At 41.1% G+C, this 13,101-nt stretch overlaps 1 long non-coding RNA gene across 1 annotated transcript; it reads right to left on the bottom strand.

The window, feature by feature from the left end:
• Positions 1 to 1,930: 1,930 nt before the first annotated feature.
• On the bottom strand, positions 1,931 to 12,301 carry LOC117444474 (uncharacterized). Its single transcript, XR_004551789.2, has 3 exons — positions 11,672 to 12,301; positions 8,476 to 8,594; positions 1,931 to 2,832 (listed from the first exon to the last, which is right to left on the bottom strand). It is a non-coding gene; the product is annotated as an uncharacterized lncRNA (long non-coding RNA).
• Positions 12,302 to 13,101: the final 800 nt, after the last annotated feature.

The following is a 13,101-nucleotide window of genomic DNA, read 5'->3' as shown; positions in this document are numbered from 1 at the left end:
TTAAGTACATGTTTCTGGTATCAGTACTTTACTCCACTACTTATTTTTCTGACCACTTTTTACTTTGACTTCTTACATGTTGAATTCAAATACCTGTACTTTCTACTTCTCACATGTTGAATTCAAATACATGTACTTTCTACTTCTCACATGTTGAATTCAAATACATGTACTTTCTACTTCTTACATGTTGAACTCAAATACCTGTACTTTCTACTTCTTACATGTTGAACTCAAATACCTGTACTTTCTACTTCTTACATGTTGAACTCAAATACCTGTACTTTCTACTTCTCACATGTTGAACTCAAATACCTGTACTTTCTACTTCTTACATGTTGAACTCAAATACCTGTACTTTCTACTTCTTACATGTTGAACTCAAATACCTGTACTTTCTACTTCTTACATGTTGAACTCAAATACCTGTACTTTCTACTTCTCTCATGTTGAACTCAAATACCTGTACTTTCTACTTCTTACATGTTGAACTCAAATACCTGTACTTTCTACTTCTTACATGTTGAACCCAAATACCTGTACTTTCTACTTCTTACATGTTGAACCCAAATACCTGTACTTTCTACTTCTTACATGTTGAACTCAAATACCTGTACTTTCTACTTCTTACATGTTGAACTCAAATACCTGTACTTTCTACTTCTTACATGTTGAACCCAAATACCTGTACTTTCTACTTCTTACATGTTGAACTCAAATACCTGTACTTTCTACTTCTTACATGTTGAACCCAAATACCTGTACTTTCTACTTCTCACATGTTGAACTCAAATACCTGTACTTTCTACTTCTTACATGTTGAACTCAAATACCTGTACTTTCTACTTCTTACATGTTGAACTCAAATACCTGTACTTTCTACTTCTCACATGTTGAACTCAAATACCTGTACTTTCTACTTCTTACATGTTGAACTCAAATACCTGTACTTTCTACTTCTTACATGTTGAACTCAAATACCTGTACTTTCTACTTCTTACATGTTGAACTCAAATACCTGTACTTTCTACTTCTCTCATGTTGAACTCAAATACCTGTACTTTCTACTTCTTACATGTTGAACTCAAATACCTGTACTTTCTACTTCTTACATGTGAACTCAAATACCTGTACTTTCTACTTCTTACATGTTGAACCCAAATACCTGTACTTTCTACTTCTTACATGTTGAACTCAAATACCTGTACTTTCTACTTCTTACATGTTGAACTCAAATACCTGTACTTTCTACTTCTCACATGTTGAACTCAAATACCTGTACTTTCTACTTCTTACATGTTGAACTCAAATACCTGTACTTTCTACTTCTTACATGTTGAACTCAAATACCTGTACTTTCTACTTCTTACATGTTGAACTCAAATACCTGTACTTTCTACTTCTCTCATGTTGAACTCAAATACCTGTACTTTCTACTTCTTACATGTTGAACTCAAATACCTGTACTTTCTACTTCTCACATGTTGAACTCAAATACCTGTACTTTCTACTTCTCTCATGTTGAACTCAAATACCTGTACTTTCTACTTCTCACATGTTGAACCCAAATACCTGTACTTTCTACTTCTCACATGTTGAACCCAAATACCTGTACTTTCTACTTCTCACATGTTGAACTCAAATACCTGTACTTTCTACTTCTCACATGTTGAACCCAAATACCTGTACTTTCTACTTCTTACATGTTGAACTCAAATACCTGTACTTTCTACTTCTTACATGTTGAACCCAAATACCTGTACTTTCTACTTCTCACATGTTGAACTCAAATACCTGTACTTTCTACTTCTCACATGTTGAACCCAAATACCTGTACTTTCTACTTCTCTCATGTTGAACTCAAATACCTGTACTTTCTACTTCTTACATGTTGAACCCAAATACCTGTACTTTCTACTTCTCACATGTTGAACTCAAATACCTGTACTTTCTACTTCTCTCATGTTGAACCCAAATACTTGTACTTTCTACTTCTCTCATTTCCCAAACAGCTGGTTCCTTTAGTCTGAATGTGTGTTGGTGCGTGATCATTATTCTTCAGAGTCACTGCGTGCCTATTGGTTGGAACACGATCCGTGTATCCATCACTTCCTGGTCTTCTCTAAAGAAGAGGGACCAATGGAAACGTTGTCATGTTGCCGTTGGTCACCATGGAAACATTCATTAGCTAACAATGACATTATTGTTCTATTAATATAAAGGGAGGTCAGGTACTCTTTAAAACAGCTGCTATGGGTACTTTTTACTGAAGGACACTTCAAAGCCTCTTTACTTTGACTTGAGTAAAGAAGTTTAGTCAGTACTTCTACTTTCACCATCTTTAAATACGAGTATCTGTACTTCTACTTGAGTAAAGTATGTGTACTTTTGGCCTCTCTGATTGGAGGATCATCCGTTGTCGTCCAGGTTGTAAAGAAGCACCTGGTGGCTCGGGGTGGTCCCTGCTCCCAGGCTGTAAAGGCATCCGGACGACGGGTAAAACGGCACCAATTTGTACTTCTGAAGCTCCTCCAGACCAAACGCTGGAGAGCAGCAATCCATCACCAGCACTTTGACCCTCTTCCTGTCCGGGTAAAACAACCTCCTCTCTCCTATCACCCCCTCGTCTTCTTCTTCCTCCTCCTGTTCTTCTACCTCTTCCTCTTCTTCCTCCTCCTCTTCCTCCAGTTCTTCCTCTTCATGGTGGATCTTCCTCAGCAGGTTGTTGATGAGGACGGAGCGCCTCAGGTAGGCTTCAGGATCCTCCAGAAACCTCAGCTTTTCCAGGGAAAGCTTCAGGATGCAGCTCCGATCCTCCTGCAGTATCAAGTGCTGCAGGAGAAGAACAGGAGAGGACTCTTTAAAGTAGAGACACTACATACTGATATACACCTGAACATCAGCAGGAGAGGACTCTTTAAAGTAGAGACACTACATACTGATATACACCTGAACATCAGCAGGAGAGGACTCTTTAAAGTAGAGACACTACATACTGATATACACCTGAACATCAGCAGGAGAGGACTCTTTAAAGTAGAGACACTACATACTGATATACACCTGACCATCAGCAGGAGAGGACTCTTTAAAGTAGAGACACTACATACTGATATACACCTGAACATCAGCAGGAGAGGACTCTTTAAAGTAGAGACACTACATACTGATATACACCTGAACATCAGCAGGAGAGGACTCTTTAAAGTAGAGACACTACATACTGATATACACCTGAACATCAGCAGGAGAGGACTCTTTAAAGTAGAGACACTACATACTGATATACACCTGAACATCAGCAGGAGAGGACTCTTTAAAGTAGAGACACTACATACTGATATACACCTGAACATCAGCAGGAGAGGACTCTTTAAAGTAGAGACACTACATACTGATATACACCTGAACATCAGCAGGAGAGGACTCTTTAAAGTAGAGACACTACATACTGATATACACCTGAACATCAGCAGGAGAGGACTCTTTAAAGTAGAGACACTACATACTGATATACACCTGAACATCAGCAGGAGAGGACTCTTTAAAGTAGAGACACTACATACTGATATACACCTGAACATCAGCAGGAGAGGACTCTTTAAAGTAGAGACACTACATACTGATATACACCTGAACATCAGCAGGAGAGGACTCTTTAAAGTAGAGACACTACATACTGATATACACCTGAACATCAGCAGGAGAGGACTCTTTAAAGTAGAGACACTACATACTGATATACACCTGAACATCAGCAGGAGAGGACTCTTTAAAGTAGAGACACTACATACTGATATACACCTGAACATCAGCAGGAGAGGACTCTTTAAAGTAGAGACACTACATACTGATATACACCTGAACATCAGCAGGAGAGGACTCTTTAAAGTAGAGACACTACATACTGATATACACCTGAACATCAGCAGGAGAGGACTCTTTAAAGTAGAGACACTACATACTGATATACACCTGAACATCAGCAGGAGAGGACTCTTTAAAGTAGAGACACTACATACTGATATACACCTGAACATCAGCAGGAGAGGACTCTTTAAAGTAGAGACACTACATACTGATATACACCTGAACATCAGCAGGAGAGGACTCTTTAAAGTAGAGACACTACATACTGATATACACCTGAACATCAGCAGGAGAGGACTCTTTAAAGTAGAGACACTACATACTGATATACACCTGAACATCAGCAGGAGAGGACTCTTTAAAGTAGAGACACTACATACTGATATACACCTGAACATCAGCAGGAGAGGACTCTTTAAAGTAGAGACACTACATACTGATATACACCTGAACATCAGCAGGAGAGGACTCTTTAAAGTAGAGACACTACATACTGATATACACCTGAACATCAGCAGGAGAGGACTCTTTAAAGTAGAGACACTACATACTGATATACACCTGAACATCAGCAGGAGAGGACTCTTTAAAGTAGAGACACTACATACTGATATACACCTGAACATCAGCAGGAGAGGACTCTTTAAAGTAGAGACACTACATACTGATATACACCTGAACATCAGCAGGAGAGGACTCTTTAAAGTAGAGACACTACATACTGATATACACCTGAACATCAGCAGGAGAGGACTCTTTAAAGTAGAGACACTACATACTGATATACACCTGAACATCAGCAGGAGAGGACTCTTTAAAGTAGAGACACTACATACTGATATACACCTGAACATCAGCAGGAGAGGACTCTTTAAAGTAGAGACACTACATACTGATATACACCTGAACATCAGCAGGAGAGGACTCTTTAAAGTAGAGACACTACATACTGATATACACCTGAACATCAGCAGGAGAGGACTCTTTAAAGTAGAGACACTACATACTGATATACACCTGAACATCAGCAGGAGAGGACTCTTTAAAGTAGAGACACTACATACTGATATACACCTGAACATCAGCAGGAGAGGACTCTTTAAAGTAGAGACACTACATACTGATATACACCTGAACATCAGCAGGAGAGGACTCTTTAAAGTAGAGACACTACATACTGATATACACCTGAACATCAGCAGGAGAGGACTCTTTAAAGTAGAGACACTACATACTGATATACACCTGAACATCAGCAGGAGAGGACTCTTTAAAGTAGAGACACTACATACTGATATACACCTGAACATCAGCAGGAGAGGACTCTTTAAAGTAGAGACACTACATACTGATATACACCTGAACATCAGCAGGAGAGGACTCTTTAAAGTAGAGACACTACATACTGATATACACCTGAACATCAGCAGGAGAGGACTCTTTAAAGTAGAGACACTACATACTGATATACACCTGAACATCAGCAGGAGAGGACTCTTTAAAGTAGAGACACTACATACTGATATACACCTGAACATCAGCAGGAGAGGACTCTTTAAAGTAGAGACACTACATACTGATATACACCTGAACATCAGCAGGAGAGGACTCTTTAAAGTAGAGACACTACATACTGATATACACCTGAACATCAGCAGGAGAGGACTCTTTAAAGTAGAGACACTACATACTGATATACACCTGAACATCAGCAGGAGAGGACTCTTTAAAGTAGAGACACTACATACTGATATACACCTGAACATCAGCAGGAGAGGACTCTTTAAAGTAGAGACACTACATACTGATATACACCTGAACATCAGCAGGAGAGGACTCTTTAAAGTAGAGACACTACATACTGATATACACCTGAACATCAGCAGGAGAGGACTCTTTAAAGTAGAGACACTACATACTGATATACACCTGAACATCAGCAGGAGAGGACTCTTTAAAGTAGAGACACTACATACTGATATACACCTGAACATCAGCAGGAGAGGACTCTTTAAAGTAGAGACACTACATACTGATATACACCTGAACATCAGCAGGAGAGGACTCTTTAAAGTAGAGACACTACATACTGATATACACCTGAACATCAGCAGGAGAGGACTCTTTAAAGTAGAGACACTACATACTGATATACACCTGAACATCAGCAGGAGAGGACTCTTTAAAGTAGAGACACTACATACTGATATACACCTGAACATCAGCAGGAGAGGACTCTTTAAAGTAGAGACACTACATACTGATATACACCTGAACATCAGCAGGAGAGGACTCTTTAAAGTAGAGACACTACATACTGATATACACCTGAACATCAGCAGGAGAGGACTCTTTAAAGTAGAGACACTACATACTGATATACACCTGAACATCAGCAGGAGAGGACTCTTTAAAGTAGAGACACTACATACTGATATACACCTGAACATCAGCAGGAGAGGACTCTTTAAAGTAGAGACACTACATACTGATATACACCTGAACATCAGCAGGAGAGGACTCTTTAAAGTAGAGACACTACATACTGATATACACCTGAACATCAGCAGGAGAGGACTCTTTAAAGTAGAGACACTACATACTGATATACACCTGAACATCAGCAGGAGAGGACTCTTTAAAGTAGAGACACTACATACTGATATACACCTGAACATCAGCAGGAGAGGACTCTTTAAAGTAGAGACACTACATACTGATATACACCTGAACATCAGCAGGAGAGGACTCTTTAAAGTAGAGACACTACATACTGATATACACCTGAACATCAGCAGGAGAGGACTCTTTAAAGTAGAGACACTACATACTGATATACACCTGAACATCAGCAGGAGAGGACTCTTTAAAGTAGAGACACTACATACTGATATACACCTGAACATCAGCAGGAGAGGACTCTTTAAAGTAGAGACACTACATACTGATATACACCTGAACATCAGCAGGAGAGGACTCTTTAAAGTAGAGACACTACATACTGATATACACCTGAACATCAGCAGGAGAGGACTCTTTAAAGTAGAGACACTACATACTGATATACACCTGAACATCAGCAGGAGAGGACTCTTTAAAGTAGAGACACTACATACTGATATACACCTGAACATCAGCAGGAGAGGACTCTTTAAAGTAGAGACACTACATACTGATATACACCTGAACATCAGCAGGAGAGGACTCTTTAAAGTAGAGACACTACATACTGATATACACCTGAACATCAGCAGGAGAGGACTCTTTAAAGTAGAGACACTACATACTGATATACACCTGAACATCAGCAGGAGAGGACTCTTTAAAGTAGAGACACTACATACTGATATACACCTGAACATCAGCAGGAGAGGACTCTTTAAAGTAGAGACACTACATACTGATATACACCTGAACATCAGCAGGAGAGGACTCTTTAAAGTAGAGACACTACATACTGATATACACCTGAACATCAGCAGGAGAGGACTCTTTAAAGTAGAGACACTACATACTGATATACACCTGAACATCAGCAGGAGAGGACTCTTTAAAGTAGAGACACTACATACTGATATACACCTGAACATCAGCAGGAGAGGACTCTTTAAAGTAGAGACACTACATACTGATATACACCTGAACATCAGCAGGAGAGGACTCTTTAAAGTAGAGACACTACATACTGATATACACCTGAACATCAGCAGGAGAGGACTCTTTAAAGTAGAGACACTACACTACTGATATACACCTGAACATCAGCAGGAGAGGACTCTTTAAAGTAGAGACACTACATACTGATATACACCTGAACATCAGCAGGAGAGGACTCTTTAAAGTAGAGACACTACATACTGATATACACCTGAACATCAGCAGGAGAGGACTCTTTAAAGTAGAGACACTACATACTGATATACACCTGAACATCGGCAGGAGAGGACTCTTTAAAGTAGAGAAACTACACACTGATATACACCTGAACATCAGCAGGAGAGGACTCTTTAAAGTAGAGACACTACACACTGATATACACCTGAACATCAGCAGGAGAGGACTCTTTAAAGTAGAGACACTACACACTGATATACACCTGAACATCAGCAGGAGAGGACTCTTTAAAGTAGAGACACTACATACTGATATACACCTGAACATCAGCAGGAGAGGACTCTTTAAAGTAGAGACACTACATACTGATATACACCTGAACATCAGCAGGAAAGGACTCTTTAAAGTAGAGACACTACACACTGATATACACCTGAACATCAGCAGGAGAGGACTCTTTAAAGTAGAGACACTACATACTGATATACACCTGAACATCAGCAGGAGAGGACTCTTTAAAGTAGAGACACTACACACTGATATACACCTGAACATCAGCAGGAGAGGACTCTTTAAAGTAGAGACGCTACATACTGATATACACCTGAACATCAGCCGGAGAGGACTCTTTAAAGTAGAGAAAGGCAAAACACACAGAAATGTAAAGAAAACCTATTCAATGCAAAGATGACAAACCCTTGAGATGGCTCAAGGATGAAACCACATCAAGTCACGGGTTTTAAGAAACACATGAATAGTGAAAGGACATACTTTTTGAAAATATCCATGTAGGCCTCTGTGTAGATCCTCCTCCTCCGCATACTTCCTCTTGAAGTAAGCAACTTTCGACGTTGTTGAATGGGTCTGTCTCTCTCACAGGGAAGGCGCTGCTGGAGGGAACGGAGAGCGACATTAGACATCTGAACAGAGCGGGAACCCGTTGTTTACCCAACAACACAATGCAAACATGTGCCGAGCCCTCGTCCAGAGGTCGATAACCAGGTTGGAGAAAATTAGGATATTCGAGGCCACTGCATTTCATATTTACAACATTCAATCTCTTGACATGAATCCAGCTTCCCAAAGACTATTCAAAGCCACACTTTAGAGCAGGGGTGTCAAACTCAAGGCCCGGGGGCCAAATCCGGCCCGCGACTTCATTTCATGTGGCCCCACAAGAGCTTGCAAATAATATAATATGTTTGTTATACGGTTACATTCTGATTTACAGAAGCACGTTGCCCATAAACTACATGTCCCACAATGCATCTCAAATATGCCTTTTTTCTCAGAATTTACTTTTTTCAAAATGTCACTTTTTTTTTTAATTGTGCTTTTCTTTTTAAATCATTTTGTGACATGCGCACTGAAGAGACTTGCCATTATTTGCCCTAGACTTCTGCTTCTAGACGTAGTTAATTATGAAGTTATTACCCTATCCGATAATAATCCAATGCAGAGGCAATAATGTAATACAATACATTATTTTAAATATATTAAATATTTATATATGTATTTTATATAGTCTTAAAGTTACACCCGGCCCTTTGAGTGCAACCAAAATGCGAATGTGGCCTGTGATGAAATTGAGTTTGACACCCCTGCTTTAGAGTTACAGCTCGAGTCGTTAAACGTGTGGTTGTGGTTCTTGGAGCCTTTAGCTGCAGGAACATTGGCTGGAGACCAGACCTGAGCTCAGAGCATTACAGATGACGGTTGATCTGTGTCGGTCGGATGTGTAAAATATGCCACTAGTGCTCAAATGTACGCTATTTTAACTTTGGCGTGATAATATGTCAAAAGCCGCTTGCTGCACGGACACGATATCACATGCACGTGTGCTGTAGGGCCATCAAGCCGCCCGCTTCCGTCCCCGTGAGACCAGTCGTGGTGCCTGGATGATCACGAGTCACTGGGAGTCCACGAGGTGACAGGAAGGAGCTCTGATTACCTGCTGAAGATCCACAGGTGAGGCTCAGCTGCTCAATCACTGCCTCTTCACCGATATATACCTCCACATCTCCTGGAGGAGGAGGAGGAGGAGGAGGAGGAGGAGGAGGAGGAGGAGGAGGAATAAATAATGGGTCTTTGTGGACCCGGTGAGCTGGTTTTCTTGAAGTATCTTTGTAATTACATTTTTTTTATCATTTCATATTCCAGCTATTCCTCAAAAAACATGTTTTGGATATCACGCCATTCATATTTTAAATTTAAATTGTTTACATTTTAAGAAATTGTATTTTTTGTATTTCTACCCCAAGCGCACAAGTGGGTCAAAAATGTCGTCTTTTTTTCAAAATGTAAAAAAAATGGCTAAAATTATATATAGTGAACAATTAAAAATTAAATATTTGTAGTGTGAACCAGAATAGTGATTTGTCTTAATATTATCATTGTCATATTATTCTAACACGGGTCCTTTTTGACCCACTTCTGGAAGAGGGTCCAGTCACTCGGGCATCGAAGGGTTAAACCTCCATGTTTGGATTTTAAATCCCCTTTCTTCACACTGGATGTGCAAACATTATCTTTTAGTCCTTCTTTTTGGGATCAATCGTGAAAACCAATAATACAATCTACTACGTCGTTACTCATCGATATCTATCACGCCCATTTGAACGCCTTGATAGCCTTTTAACCGGTGCTGTCGTACTTGAAACACGCTTTATATTCCAAACAGCCTGACGATAATGTTGACGTGTTTTTGGTGTAAAGCCTTTATCAAAGGATACATTTGAAGAAACATGAAACAAAAAACCCATTGTCAGAAGAAGAAGAAAGGCCGCCTTCAAAACCAGAAGGAAACAAAAATCGATCAAATGTAATGACGTGAAAACTAAAATGTAAATGAGTCAAAAATGAATAAAATAATATGAACGTTCATTTTTTGTATGAAATGTGATATTAAATGTCTTATTAATGTCAATATATCTGCAATTAATTTTGAGGATTTCCACCTTAAAACACTCTGTCAGCACCACTCCATCCTGGGTTAGCCTGTATCCTTCATCCTTCATCCTTTATCCTTCATCCTTCATCCTTTATCCTTCATCCTTTAGCAAGCAGTCTTTGAACAAAGAAATGTGTTCCTTGCAGCTCAGTGAGATTCAAGAAAGAGGAGGAGGAGAGATAAGAGGGCAGTGTGTGTGTGTGTGTGTGTGTGTGTGTGTGTGTGTGTGTGTGTGTGTGTGTGTGTGTGTGTGTGTGTGTGTGTGTGTGTGTGTGTGTGTGTGTGTGTGTGCGTGCGTGCGTGCGTGTGTGTTATTTAAAATGCCATAAATGATCATAAACACAGAGTGGGAAGCTTTTTCGTTCTCGCCAGCTTTCCCTGAAGCGGCAGTGACTCAGTTTAACAACCGACTGCTGTAGAATGATGCGAGAGGGATGCGTGGGAAGTGTGTGTGTGTGTGTGTGTGTGTGTGTGACACTCAGATACTCTACAGGTAAAACAGCTGAATTAAAACCAAACATGTTCATTTAACGTACTTTTCCTTTATCACCTACTTTAATCAAAATAGCACTTTTTAGCCCTGTTTTGACAAGTGCAACAATAATCCGTTATATATTACATTATTATGATTATAAAGACACTTTTATTAACCAATAGAACAACTCTCACTCTCAGTTTATCTGCAAAATATCTCATTTGCAGTCCTGAGATTTACTTGAAGCGTAAAAATGATGTATTCCTTTTAATGGAGGACAAATATCGTTTTAAAATATATTAGTATGGAGAATTATGCACATATATTGAGTTTTTTTTCAGTTTGCATGTTATTTTCATTTGATCTCACTTCTAAATCTCACTTTCTTCTGACCTAGTCTCCTGTTTTCTGTGATTTCCTTCTTTCTTCATCCACGTTTGAAAGATAAACTCGTCCAATGCGCAGTTTCAACAAGAGAGTAGCTGCTGTTTGAAATGCAAAGTGCACCTCCATTAAATCCACCAGACATCCGAGCTTCTTACCTATGACTCAGCCCAGCAGCAGGTCAGTTCATCCGAGTTTTAAAGCCTCTCGTTCTCCGGTCAAATGCTCCGCTCTTCGGCGACGAATCCACCGTTCTGACGCCGACTCGCAGACGCTCTTTACCGGCCTGCAATCAGTCGCTTTCTCGGTCCCTGCAGACACTTCCGCTCCAGAGCTCCTGAAGGGGTGAGACGCCTCCTAACATATCCCGCTCACACACACACACACACGCGCGCGCACACACACGCACACACACACACACACACACACACACACGCACACACCTCTCTTTGCGTGCGTCCTGATTGGTCCTCTCGGAGGCAGATGTTTCCTGTTGCTAGGAGACTGAGTAAGCACAATGATGACGCTCCAGATCTCATCCCGCGTCTCTTCGGAGGAGGAAGAACAAAACAAACAAAACATGGTTGTTTGTTTGTTTGTTTTGTCTGTTTTGTTTGTTTTGTTTGAGGACATCTGATTCAACATTCAAGGATTCCAGTCATTTGTAAATAGCTACAGCGTAGTTATGACAATTACATCTACGCTCCTCCAACCGTGCAACACAATCAAACAGATCAAATAGTGCAAGTAAATACAAATACAATATTACAATTACATTTATATAGCGCTTTTCATGATGCTCAAAGCGCTTAATATAATAATAAAAATAATAATATTAATAATACATTTCATTTCCAAGCGCTTTTCAGGTGCTCAAAGACGCCTTACGGTGGTCATAAAACGAGATGTAATAGAAATGAAACAAAATATTAAAACAGCAACACAACATAACTCACACATTAAAAGCCTGCAGTCTGAAGAGGTGAGTTTTGGTCAGTGTGTTGAAGGTGGGGGGGGGTCGGTGCAGTCTCTGATGTGTTGTGGAAGAGAGTTCCAGAGGGTGGGGGCAGCGACGGGCAAGGCTCTGTCCCCCCAGAGGGTGGGGGCAGCGACGGGCAAGGCTCTGTCCCCCCAGAGGGTGGGGGCAGCGACGGGCAAGGCTCTGTCCCCCCAGAGGGTGGGGGCAGTGATGGGCAAGGCTCTGTCCCCCCAGGTTCGGAGCTTGGTTCGTGTGGGGATAGAAAGGAGATTGGCTTCTGATGAGCGAAGGCTGCGGGAAGGGTGAGGTGATGTGGTCTCTGGAGCGGGTGTGGGGTCTGGAGGACGGGGTGATGTGGTCTCTGGGGCGGGTGTGGGGTCTGGAGGACGGGGTGATGTGGTCTCTGGAGCGGGTGGGGGGGTCTGGAGGACGGGGTGAGGTGGTCTCTGGAGCGGGTGTGGGGTCTGGAGGACGGGGTGGAGGTGGTCTCTGGAGCGGGTGTGGGGGTCTGGAGGACGGGGTGACGTGGTCTCTGGGGCGGGTGTGGGGTCTGGAGGACGGGGTGATGTGGTCTCTGGAGCGGGTGGGGGGTCTGGAGGACGGGGTGAG

This window comes from Pseudochaenichthys georgianus, unplaced genomic scaffold, assembly GCF_902827115.2.
Source record: "Pseudochaenichthys georgianus unplaced genomic scaffold, fPseGeo1.2 scaffold_822_arrow_ctg1, whole genome shotgun sequence".
Classification (NCBI taxonomy): domain Eukaryota; kingdom Metazoa; phylum Chordata; class Actinopteri; order Perciformes; family Channichthyidae; genus Pseudochaenichthys; species Pseudochaenichthys georgianus.
Note: the sequence above shows the minus strand (reverse complement) of the source record. Positions and strands in the feature narration are given on the sequence as shown.